Genomic DNA, 13,321 nt, shown 5'->3' with positions numbered 1-13,321 from the left:
GATAACTATTGACATGCCCATAAATTAATTCACATTCAATCCTTTGACTCAATTTATTGCTCTTTATTATCATATCACGACGCTGTGCAGCTAATACATTTCAACAGATGCTAACACATGCGCTAGTGCAAGGTAAAAATGCAAATAAAAAGGTCCATAATGTCATGTTAAGCGGTCAACAGAAAGTTTCTCTCCTGACTCACACTCCTTCGTGGACAAAACCAGAACAGAGCACAGGTGAGCATAAGTATCTGTAATCAGAGTACACCGCACAGTGACACACCCACCACCCAAGCACCAATGGCGTGTACTTACCCACATCACATCGACATCCAAACTTACCAACATGACACACACACACACACACACACATATGGTTCCTAAAAAATAATGTCTGATCATTGATATTGATCCTTTAGAACACACACACACACACACACACACACACACACACACACACATACACACACACACACACACACACACACACACACACATACACACACACACACGCACACACACACACACACCATCACCCAGGATTTTAGGCCCTATGAAAAGATATCCCATTGGGCCCAACCACCAGACACAAGCAACAACAACCAATGTGTAATTCGTGTAACCGCACTACTAACTGTGCAGGCTTGCAACTCTTTTGTAGTTAAATACTAACCGTACAATATTTACTGACACTGATGAATGATGATGAGTTACTAAAGAAAATCCCTAATGCTCCAATGTTTTAGGCCCTTTGTCAGTCATGGGCTCTTATCCCTCTAACTTTTCACACCTTTATGGCTCCTGGTCACACATACAGACAGCAGCAGGTAGCAAAGAGAGATGATCTTTATCAACTGGAACTGTTCACTGAGTTGAACTGAGTCTAAATATCCTGCAGTCACATTAAAAATAGTGGACAGTAAAAGTGGTTTTCTAATCAAGATGTCCTCATGTTAACTTTGTGGAGACAGACATGGGATCAGATCACACAGACACACTGTGCACATTATAGAAGCCTCAATGTAACTCCATGTTCTCTCCTTCATCTGCAGGATTAAAGCAAAACAAAGATTAACAGTCTGCAGGTATGAGAGAGAGTGATGAGAATGATTGTTTCATTCAAGCACAGTGAGACCATCAGCTGAACTGGGAGTGTTCTGGTAGCTTACTGGTTAAGATGCTTCCAGTATAACTGCAGCATCCACTGATCTCTCTCCTCTTGGTTCCTGTTTATCTCTCAACTGTTGTTTTATGGAATAAAATGCCTCAGAAAACAAAGATTTCAAATATTCAAAAAGATGATCTGAACCACTGATGTGAAGAACAAATGTTCATCAGAATAATGAACATCAAACTGTTTCATCATCAAATGCATGAAGTAAATATAAAGTGTCCTCTTTCATGATAACATATGTTGTAATATATGTGTCATTACAGACTAAAGGACTGTGGACTCTCAGAGACTCACTGTGAAGTTTTGGCCTCAGTTCTGAAGTCCAACCCTCATCTGACATGTCTGGACCTGAGTAGAAACCAGCTGTCTGATTCATCAGTGAAGCTTCTGTCTGCTGGACTGGAGAGTCCAGACTGTGGACTGAAGACTCTGATGTGAGTTCACTGAGTAGCCATACTGTTTGAAACTGATCCAGTTTACTTGATGAAGGAGAAATATTTCTTTATTATATTCTTTAATGTGTTTTAATGAATAATATCTGATCATAGATATTTATCCTTCACAACGCCTGTTTATGTTAAATCTAAATAATTCAAATGGATGGAAATTTTATATGCAATTGAAATACATAAATCTTATGAATGATTTCTGTGAGTGTACCTGATGTCATCACCGACCTCATGTCTGTCTCCTTCACCCCTTGCCTGTGTTCTTTTCCACTAAGTCATATTGTCAAACAAGCATTATTTAATAGCTTTGAATAAATTACACATCTTGCTAATGCAATTTTTCAATATAAATAATATTTAGAAATTAATCACTTGGTATCAACTGGCTGTCCTTACACTTCCACCTAATATTAGACCAACCTGTCGCCTTCCCCTGTGTGTCCTGATTCTTTCTTTCCATCCTCACACCTGAATGACATGAACTTTGTGTTAAGGAGGTTTCAAAAATACAGCAGTCAAACCACATATAAAACACATGAAATATTAATTTTAAATGATATCCTTATTGGATATCAGTTACTGATTGGACGCTGCATCTGATCAGACTTATCAGATACAGTCTCCGACTGGAGACATTAAACTCAAGTGTATCACTCCCAAGTTCTATAATTTATCTGTTTTATGATTCACGATTTATGATGTTAAAAAAATTATAACTGTCTGAACAACAAAATAACCACAAACAAGTTCTTGTTCATGATCTGTTATATTGTAAATACTGATCAGTTGCAAGACAACAGTAACCTGTCGTTTTACTAGTAGCTTTAGCTAACCTGAATATTTACAAGCCTCCTCTTGATACACTGACATAACTTACCTACTGTCTTTCAACCACTTTGAAAAGCTTTTTTTCATCCCTACGAAATCTTTCCCTTTCTCCCTCTTCCGTTTTCTGTTTTGTGCCCCCAAGAGCTTTATTTTACTCCTCTCCATGTTATTAGGTCCCTGTCATCAAATGACAACACGATTCAAATGAAAACACTCCTGCTCCAGCGCATGCTCGAGGGGGCGCGCACCGGAGCGCCTGTAGTGTGGAGAGGTGAACGGAGGGGAGGCGGAGGGGCGCCTAATCAGTGACGTGCCTCTGTTATTGATCATATCATTTACTACACATGCACAAACACTGTTATATACAGAGAATGCCGACTCGAAATAATTTTCCCCCCATCGATTTGGCACCCCTATGCGCCGCATATAGTGCATACCCACTTTTTGCGCCACTGGTCCTCATCATCAAACTGTCACACCATCAAATCTGATCTCAAAGTGTTTGTTCTCTCATTTCAACACTAAACTATTGATCAGTTCATCTTTGTCAGAGCTCTAAGATCAGTCTGACTGCAGCCTGCAAATCACTGGCTCTGATTTCACACAAGCATCATTACGTTTAGTAACCATGTGGTCTTTATACAGACCAGAACCTCTGCTGAAGTCCAGGAATCACAGCAGCTGTTTAGCGGAGAGCTCTGACTGATTGTCATGTGATGATTTAACAGCAGGAAACATCTTCAAATCCCACAGAGACTCTGTAGCTTTAAACTTTGATAAGAGTTGACATGTATCAGCAGTAAATCCATCAGTAAACTGATGAGTGAATGTCTCTGTTTCTGCAGTAATGATGTGTTCATGACTCTCAGTACTTTATTTCCTCTGTGTACTGTGAGTGAAATCTGCAGAGGAAACACACTTGATAGTAAAAGTGTGTGCAGGTGTGTGAGCTTGGAGCTCAGTGTGTTCACTCCAACACGTTAACATGAGAGCTGAAAGGAAGCAAGCTACGCTGCACAGCTGTTCCACTTCTGGTCTGAACAGGACTGAAGTCCCTGCTGCTCTTTATACTGGATGTGCTGCATCACTGACTGACAGCTGATGAAGTGAGTCTCACTAAACACTCATTTATCTCCTCTGTTCTTTCTTCTTCTCTCATCAGATGGTGGCCACCTCTGTCAGAGTGAGAGTGAACATCCAGGAGTGTTGAGAGAGGATCAGCTGGATCCTGATGATCCATCTGGAGTCTGGATCTGGATTTTGTCGTCTTCACTTAAGTCTCTTAACTGACTACAAACTGAACAGTTATCTCTGGATTTAGCTGAAGTCACTTTACAGATTAGTTCTACATGAGCTGTTTGATGCAGAAAAGATAAAAACAGGTGTTATAAGTCAGACTGTGAGCCTGGGCTCATATTTATCAAGCGTCTCAGAATCACACTGAGAGTTAACGAGGACTAAAACTAATGAATGAAGCAGAAGTCATCAAGCGTTCCCAAAACATCTGTCCTCTCAGGGAATATCTCTGCCTGAACTCTCCTGCAGCTCCTAAATATCAGCACACACAGGAATCATTTAACAAGTGGAAATGTATAAAACTCTTTTCCTCTAAAAGTAGGAGCAGAGATGTGTCACTCTGATCATTTTTGGACAGTTAGGAATGATTGCCTGCTCAGAGACGCTTGATAAATACGAGCCCAGATGTGACAGATGTGACAGACTCATTTCATTCAGTTAAACTCTGAAATAATTTCTCATTGGTCAGAAAACCTTTTTATTTTTTAGCTCGATGCTCTTACTTTCTTGTCTTGGAGGCGTCTAACTCTTGTTTAACATTTACTTGTATATAGATGTTTGTGTTGAGGCTGTTTGTCATGTTAAGAAATATTATTATAAATACTGAGACTGTTGTTCAGGATGAAAGAAACCAACAAATGAAGAAATGTAAATGAACAGACAAGAAGCTTCAGATGGTTCATCTGACAGAGGCAGGAGCTTCACTTCTGATAACAGAGATAAAGTGAATCAAACGGCTCATTGGTCGCAAATAAGTAACATCACACCCACAATGTGTGAACAGACTATTTTTACTATTTACTCAAAGCTCAAATCCTGCTAGCAGTTGAGTATTGATTATATTGATTGTAGATTTTAAAACATTAGTGTCTTAATTAGTCTGTAGTCTTTCAGGCTAATTTTTCAGAGTTGATAATAAGTTGCATCCTTTATATTTTTTGAGCATTTGTTTTCTTATTTTTAATGATGATGCAGTGTTCTATGAGAAGTTATAAGCAGTGCCGGTCCTGGCCTCTCTGGGGCTCTAAGCAACATTCTGCTAAGGATGAAGTAGAAACAATATTTATTGAATATAAGAAATATAAAATGTAAACAAATGTTCAAATAAGAAATCTGATAACATATAACATATTCTGTTCTTATTTACTGTGAGAGATGTGCATCCATATTGCCTAACTATTAACTTATTAACATTTTGAAATTAATATTTAACCAATAGTCATTGCTCCAATATCCTCCTTTATCCAAAGTTGTAACTAACTTAAGTTAACCTCGACTGAGAATAGATCATTCTCTTGTTTTTAAATGATGTGCAAATTATTTTTGTGCACTTCATATCAAATAAGCCTATTCTCTGGAGCACAGATGTTGCTTGATGCAGCCTGAGTTTAACTTCTATTCAAGGTGCAAGCGTGCTGGTGGATGCAAACAAATGCACCTTTCTTTCCAAGCTGCAATTCACAGTTGCTTGTTCGCATTCATCAAATAAATACAGTGTATCCCCAAGCAGTTTTGGCCACTTTTTGCTCTCCTCACATTTTTTTCACTGGTGGTTGGTTCATTTTTCACTGCACATGCGTCCTGCATGTCTAGCCAGCAGTACAATCATGACTAGAGGTGCAGCCTGTGTAGTCTGCGTCTAGACAGGACCGGCTCTGGTTATAAGTGTAATGTCTATATGTATATCTTTAATGGACTAGGCAGAATGTATTTACCATTAGTTAAAGACCACTGATGGATTGTTTTTCACATCTAATGGACTTAAGTATGATAAGCATATTTACTCTTTGATGGTTTTAAGGAGACTTAATATTGACTGTTTTCATGATTTCACTCATTTATTCCTCTATGAAAGATTATGTATATAGCGATTGAGCCTGAAGCTGGGGATTGATGCTCTTTTCATTTTTTACTGTCCACTTTGCTGCTGCTATAATGTAAATTTCCCCACTGTGTGACTAATAAAGGAAATATTATCTTATCTTATCTTGCAGTCAGGAATTATCTGAGGTGATCAGATTTTAAATCTCTTCTTAAACAAACTTTTATCGAAGAGCCTTTCCTGATTTTATTTGAGTTTTATCTTTTTATCCATTTTTTTTAATCTATCTAGTTTTATCTTGTATTGTAGAACCCCTGTTTGCAGGGTAAAGGACTTTGAAACACTTTTTTAAAAAGTGCTCTGTAAATAAATGAAGATTTTTTATCTTATCTCATCTTATTGAAATGGTTTAAAAAGAGGCTGCAACAAAAGTAATGAAAGATCAAATAGATAGATCTTTTTTTTCAAGTTTGTGGAAGTCAGGTCATTGTTGTGGTTATTTGTCTGTAATCATATAAGCTGATATGTTTGACCAATCACAGATCATTTCCTTGTTATTCAGAAACTATAATAGATTAGATTTGTTTGTTAGTTTTGTGTAAAGCATTGTCTAACTTTGGTTTGAGAAGTTTTATACATGTCTGAAGGGAGGCTGGTGGGATGAAGCTGATAATAAACAAAGACCAAATTCTAACAAATATGTGGAAATAAATGAAGTGTCAGCGTTTTTGTCCTGTGTGGAGCTTCAGCTTCATGTTTAACATCTATTTTTCTTGTAGTTGTTTTTCAGTCTTCGTGTATAAATGTCATATTTTATTAACTTCACTGTAATCTTATGTTTAATTGTATTCATTGTTTTATTTTTCTTCTTTTTACCTTCCTAATATTGTTTTGTTGTTGATGTTTCTTGACACTGTTGTAAATGAGGATTCCTGCTCAGTGATCTTTGGAGGTAAAATAAAGCTTAATAATAATTGAATCTGTGTTCTTTGTTTTAGATCTGTTAGATTTTCTTGTCTAACCAGAGGGACACGATATCTGAGTTAATGTCACTTTATTTTAAAGCTCCATTATTCTTATCATTTATTATTAATTTCTATTAGTTTCAGGAAAGAATAGTCTGTGTAATTTGGTGATATTTATAGATTTACATTTCCACCATTTCCGTCATTTATTATTGGAACCTTTATTCTCATATAAGTTGAATTATATATTTGCATGTTTGTCTGAGCTGCTGTGAACTGATTGAAAGACTTTAGCTTCTGTTAGCTTAGCAACCTGAATTCATTCATATGAAGTGTCTTTATTTGACCTGTAAATGAGTTATAAAGTATTTGGTTCTTTGCAGGATATTGACTCACTTTAGATCGTCTGTTTTCTTTATTCTTTGACTTTATAGCTGGAATCAAAACACAAACAAGGAAACAGCAATCCTTACAGCCTGAACACACAAATAGGAGAAATAAATACATGAAAAAAGATTTTTTAAAGTAGGAGAAGATTGTCAGTTTAGTTAGAAATGTCTCTATGAATAATTTTATCTTTGAATATTTAAAAATAGAAAAAAATGAAGATTAAGAGTGAAACTGGTTTGCAGTGTGTGTCCAAAACTTCACATCCACAATAAAAGAAACAAACACTAAAAAGAAAAAAGCAATCTATGACAGAGTCCACACATGGCACACATCCTTCATAAAATACACAAAACTACTACACAGCAGCGTCCAGCAGTTCTCCTGGAGTACAAAGATTCAATGTGAGAGAAGACACAATGCAGCCCAGAAATATCCACAGTACCAAACTTTCCACTCTGCAGCTCTGACTGCAGTACTGCTGTGAGTACTACGAGTGTTTATGTGCAGGACACACACACACACACACACACACACACACACACACACACACACACACACACACACACACACACACACACACACACACACACTAATAATAAAAAAGTCACAAAAAGAAGGAAAAGCACTTTTACTTCACTGTAAATAGAAATGACAGTTACAGTAATCAGCTGCTTACACGGATCAAGAAGCTCCAGACAGAATCATTCTTATACAAATGCTGTTTAAACAATTCAATCTTTTGCCCTTTTTAGTTATGACTCCTTCATATTCTTCATAGTTTCATCAGCAGGTTTGTTCAATGCTGAGAGGAACACTGCTCTAGCTTCTGCTTCTTTTTCTGACCTCGTATCTTCTTTTCAACAATCGACTATTTTAGTCTCTTTATGTTCTCTGTGCATGTTCACAATGTAAGATTATTAAAGTCTGGATAAAGTTAGTGTTAGAACCATTTTACTTTATCATGATTTACTTTATTATATTATGATATTATTGTTTGATTAATTACCTTGATGGGTGTAAGAGGACTCACCTAATTATTATGATATTATTTATAGATATGTATGGGTGAATGGGTTTGTCTCCCCCTGCTGGTCTTAATAAGTATTGCATGTGTGGTAGAGAGGTGGGAGTGACAGATCCTATGAATGAAAGAGTAATTAGAGACAGGTGAGTTGAACTCATGATGAGAAGGGGAGATCAGTGAAGTCTTTTCAACACACTCGAGCTCTTTAGATATTTTTATAAGGAGAAAGTTTAAGTTTATGTTTTGTGATACTGAACGCATTACGGAAATAAATGGATGTGACGCAACGTAACAGAGATGTCCGTGATTGGTCGAAACAAGGAGTGGTGAGTCAGAAACCGCTGACAGAGGAAAGTGTTTTTATTCCTTCATAATACGCTGAGAAGACTCTACAGTTAGCTTTGATTAGAAACGACTCAATCATGTTAGTTGAACAGTTTGAAGTTGACGTTAATTCAAGCTGATCTATTTTAAGTAAACTCAGCTTTCTTTATCTGTGTTGATGTAAAACCCCGCTGATATCCATCTTTATATTTATCTATTATATGTTGAAGTTTGGAGTTTCTCTGTGGATATCAGCTCTGATCAGTAACAATCAGTCACAGTGTATGATGAGAGCAGAAAGGTAGAAGAGATGGAAACACAACACACACGTCCGTGAAGATATCTAATACCAATATCAAGACTAAAAGTGATGACTAATAAATCTTTAGTTTGACAGTAACAGTGAGACTGGTGTGTAGTTTATTACAGTGTTTTTCATGATGTGTTATTTTTAGTGTTAGTGATGTAAAACAGGAAGCTGCTCTGCTCTCAGCTCACCACACCATTATTTAATCAATCTCATTATATTATTTAATCAATCTCATTATATTATTTAATCAATCTCATTATAATTCTTGCAACGTTTTACATCCATAAATGTAAATTTGCCAAAGTAAAACCTCTTTTCTGTGTATTTATGAAAGAACTGGAATTGTATTTTAAGTCAATATCCTCTTTAAAAACAAGAAAGCTATCAAAACTATGAGACTGTGCTCCCACTTCAATATCTTTAATTCAATTTAATGTTTCTTTACTCGTGACCCCTGGCATATTTTTAATTTTGTAATATTTATTTGTTTGTCATTTATTATTAATGTAATGTTTATCCTTTTATTTGTATGTTTACTGCACTGTTACTGTGTATGTTTTATAAGTTAGTGATGAATAAAGTTTATTTTGAAAGAAGAAGAAAAAAAAGCACCCAGCAGTGAAGTTACACAGAGAGCTGCAATGACACGCTTCAGCCAGCAGGTGGCAGCACAGGTGTCTCTCAGATAGTTTCAGGCTCAGAAATAATTCAATATCAGCAGCATTTATGTTCTTCTCTATTAAAGCCATTTCTTTTCTTCTTTACTACGTTTATTTTCTTAGTTCTCCCTCAAACTGTCACCACAAAGCTACAGAATGAAGTAAGAATCCTTAAAATGTCATTAATGGATCCTAAACACCCCTAAATATTTGTTTGTTTGGTAGCCAGAGTTGCCTTTATTTATCCATTAATTTACATTTACAAATTAATTTTACATATTTGACAAATTACTTGATTGTCAATTTAAGGTAAATTTTCAAGAAAACCTTTAAAAGCTGAATCTTATGCTTTTTTAGCTCAATCCATTAATTAATTTATGATAATAGTAATTTGTTTATTGTGATCATGTACAGTGTTTAACATAAATCTTAACATTTGATGTACTGTACCAGAATTAGCTCATAGTTAATTTTCATTTGCAGTCTTTTCATTAAGTCAATATTAAAACAGCTAACAGCTCAATGACAGAGAGCACAAAGTAGCCTGGATCTACCACACAGGGAATCTGATCAAGTACCTTTTTTGTTGTTTTGTTTTAGTTGGGTTTCACATAAATAGTCACACTCTCTTGATGTTGATTATTATTGTCGTGTGAAGAACTTAAAGTCTCATAACTGTTTCATTTCTCAGTTTGACAGCTGGGAAAGTGATGATTGGTCAGCAGGTCACACTGTGGTTAGTTTATCAGCTGGTGTGTGGGGAAATGATCACTTTGCAGAAAATGGGCCGTGCCAGCTGTAACCAAAAGCCCCGTGAAGATGCCAAAAGAAAGAAAAAAAGGAAGAGAAAGAAGTGACTGCAATAAAAAAATCCCTTGAATAAAGTTGTATTCACAGTAAGGAGACTCGCTGACTTTGCTAAGGAAAAAAGAAGAATCTCTAACGGTAAGAACCATTATTCTGTGTGTGCATTTAATAGTGATATATATATTGATAGATAGATATTTATATAGACATAGATATATTATATAGATATAGATATATATACCGTGTGGGGGTTCTAATCCAGCCTTGAGTACAAAGTAAAAAACAAAGAGGACACATACACAATACAAAGATACAGATAATATGACATCACATACAATGTAGAGTCAGTGCTTACAGAGCTGAGAAGCTTTTAACAGACTTTTTAATTTGGTTTTAAGCTCCTCGTGTCATCAGGTAGGTGAGATGAAATGGTTTGGTCCAATCTGTTATAGAGGATATTCTGGAGGATGTAATAGAATTTACTGAGTGAGTAAACACACAGTCACACAGTGGAGGAGCCAAACCATTTAAAATGTTATAAACTAAACACACATTTAAAAATAATTTAAAAAATTATCTAAAGTCAGTAAATGGTATTTCTCCAGTAACAGTGATGGAAGTTCACTGGCTAAATAGAAAGGAAAGGGACTGTGATCATTTCAGTTAATTAATGGAATATCTGCATCATTTACAGGTTTGTACCAAATACCTTTATAACCATCTCTGAATGTAAATCTTTAATTGAAAGATAGAAGGTCTTTGAGGCAGTGGTTTCCAACCTTGGGCTCTGGACCCCTGAGGGGTCTCTACAGTCTGGATACTTTAACTTGTTTTTGGGCCATTATTAAAATTAAACACTCTGAGAGGTGAAATCACACGTTGGTTGGTTGTAAACTGTGATGAGGAACAATTAAAGTTGCACAGTAACTCTTTGGCTGAGCTCTGAGTCCAAAGATGGAGGAAGTTGTTGTAGCTTATTAACAATGATTCACATTTATTGAAGCTCCTCTGTCAAACTAAAAAATGTTTGACAAAAGAGAAAATGTTTGCAGACAGTTATGAGACAGTCGGTGGTCCACATGTTTCTTTTGAATAAACTAGCAGTCCACCAGTGTTAGTAATTTTGTTTACTTTTTCTTTACACAGACATTTTCAAATAAATACATAACACATAGTCTTTTGCATTTATATATTACACTTTATTTCATTAGACAGGTTTTTGTTTTCTAATTTGGGTGCACAAAATTTAGTTAACATTCTGTCTTTTGGGTCTTTTTGTTGTGAGTAAATACTTTCTTTGTTCTCCTGAGCTCCTGGCAAAGGGCCGGAGACCTTTGTATACCTGCTTGGTCATGGTGAAATAAACTAAACATTTCATTTCAGACTCCAGGCTACAGTCAGTGGAGCAAAAGAGTGAGTGTTAATACCACATTACTATTAATGATTAAAGTCTTTGTCTCCATGTGGACTGTAGAGAGAAGACGACTGCTGGACACATTTCTGTGTTTGATTCAAAATACATTTTCACTGTTTACCAAACTACTGAGAGAATGTACAACTATATTTTAACTCATGAATGAATAAAATGTATTGAGTGCTTCATGTTTGAGTGTAGATCAGATCTGTGTGAAGGTGGCAGAGTTTAAAAGATGTTTAAAGCCAAAGAGAACTTCCTGTTCTCTCATTACTGAATGTGACACTTGTACAGACTGTTTGTCTTTAATCTTTTGCTCTGAGTTCAGAGTTCATGGTTTAATTGTGCTGATAATGGTTTATGGTTATGTTAATGATTCACTTCATGTTTCTGTTGTAGACTCAGGGTGAACTTTGATTTCTCTGGAACTGTCATCAGACCAGTCCGACCACATTCTTTGATGCTGTTCACAGTAATCTTTCATCCGTAAAGTTATGAGCAAACAGCAGCCTGCACACACACAGTCTGATTAGCAGAGTTTAGCTGTGTGTCTCAGTGAGCAGCAGACCAATCCACTGGAGGTTCAGTCCTTCACAGTCCCCTTTTTATACTAAGTGTTTTTACTACAATGAGGAAGTCTTTGTGTCTGTTTTTACCAAACAGCAGACAGACAGTCAAAAAGCGTCACAAATATCATAAATGACAGTCATGTGACTTCCAGTAAAGAAGAAGGAGGAGCAGACAGGTAGGGTGTGGAGCCAGTCAGATGCCATTTCACAGCAGAGCAGAAGGAGGAAAACAGTCTGAGGCAGGTGAGTGTTAATATCAGGACTGTAGATAATGATTACTGTCATTATTGATCAATCTGATGATTATTTATCACATTCATTGTTTAGTTGATTAAATATGAAATGACAGAGTTTGAGGTGTTCAAACGTTGTTTCCTGTTGTTGTTTCCTGGTTTGTTCGTCCTCACAGCGATGTAACGTGACTCACTGCTGCCTCTAAATAGAGAGAAGTCACAGTTAAGAAGCACACACATGTTTATCTGAAGTCTGTTTGTTGGATTTAAACCAGAGTCAAAGTTTCTCTTTGTGATGACTAGAAAACACACATGGTTGTAGTTAAAGTCATGTAAACTAATAAGAAGCTACTAAGTTGAGAGGCAGGACTGGGTTTATTATACTGTGTATGTGTGTGTGTGTCTCCAGTGTTACTGGTTTACCTCTCAGACTCCAGAAGATGAAGAAAGAGGAGGAAGATGAGGATGGAGCAGAGTCTCTAACATCCAGCTGTGTTGATGAAGAGTGAGCAGTCTGATGATGATCCTCTAAACTTCAGTAATGAACCTGGACCCTCAGACACAAAGTAAGAGACTGTTTCTATTTAAACTGACCTGAAGATGATTCAGTGTTGAGATGTCATTTAAAAACAAACACTGACTGACAACACACTCTCTACTAAAGCATCTCCATCAGTTATTAGTTTAGTCTGAAGATCTTCTGTAGCAGGTTCAGCATCTTAATATAAAGAGTCAGCTGATGTGTTTATCAAAGCTGTGCAGCTCATAGACATGTGTGTAAATGATTCAGTCAGACTACATGCATGCTTCAGACTCTACAAACACACTGTGAGTTTACAGGAGATTAATATTCAGGATGTGTCATATTCATTCACAGTTTACACATTTACAAGTTCAGATCTCTTTATTCTCACGTCTTCAGCTTTAGATACAAGAAGAAGCACAGAGCTGATATTCAGACTTATTTAAATGTGTTTATGAAAATGTTGTAAAAGTAGAATATGAGCTGAAATGATGAAGGTCTTAAGGAGGATTATAATGCGTAATAGTTTAATCA

The 13,321-nt window shown here is 36.3% G+C and overlaps 1 protein-coding gene across 1 annotated transcript in view; it reads left to right on the top strand.

Annotated features, from left to right (window-relative positions):
- LOC134004355 (NACHT, LRR and PYD domains-containing protein 12-like) overlaps positions 1–13,321 on the top strand; it is a 46,142-nt gene that overhangs the window by 18,519 nt on the left and 14,302 nt on the right. The window lies entirely within an intron of this gene.

This window comes from Scomber scombrus, chromosome 22, assembly GCF_963691925.1.
Source record: "Scomber scombrus chromosome 22, fScoSco1.1, whole genome shotgun sequence".
In the NCBI taxonomy this organism is placed as follows: Eukaryota; Metazoa; Chordata; class Actinopteri; order Scombriformes; family Scombridae; genus Scomber; species Scomber scombrus.
The sequence above is the reverse complement of the archived record's forward strand: the minus strand, read 5'-3'. Positions and strand labels throughout refer to the sequence as shown.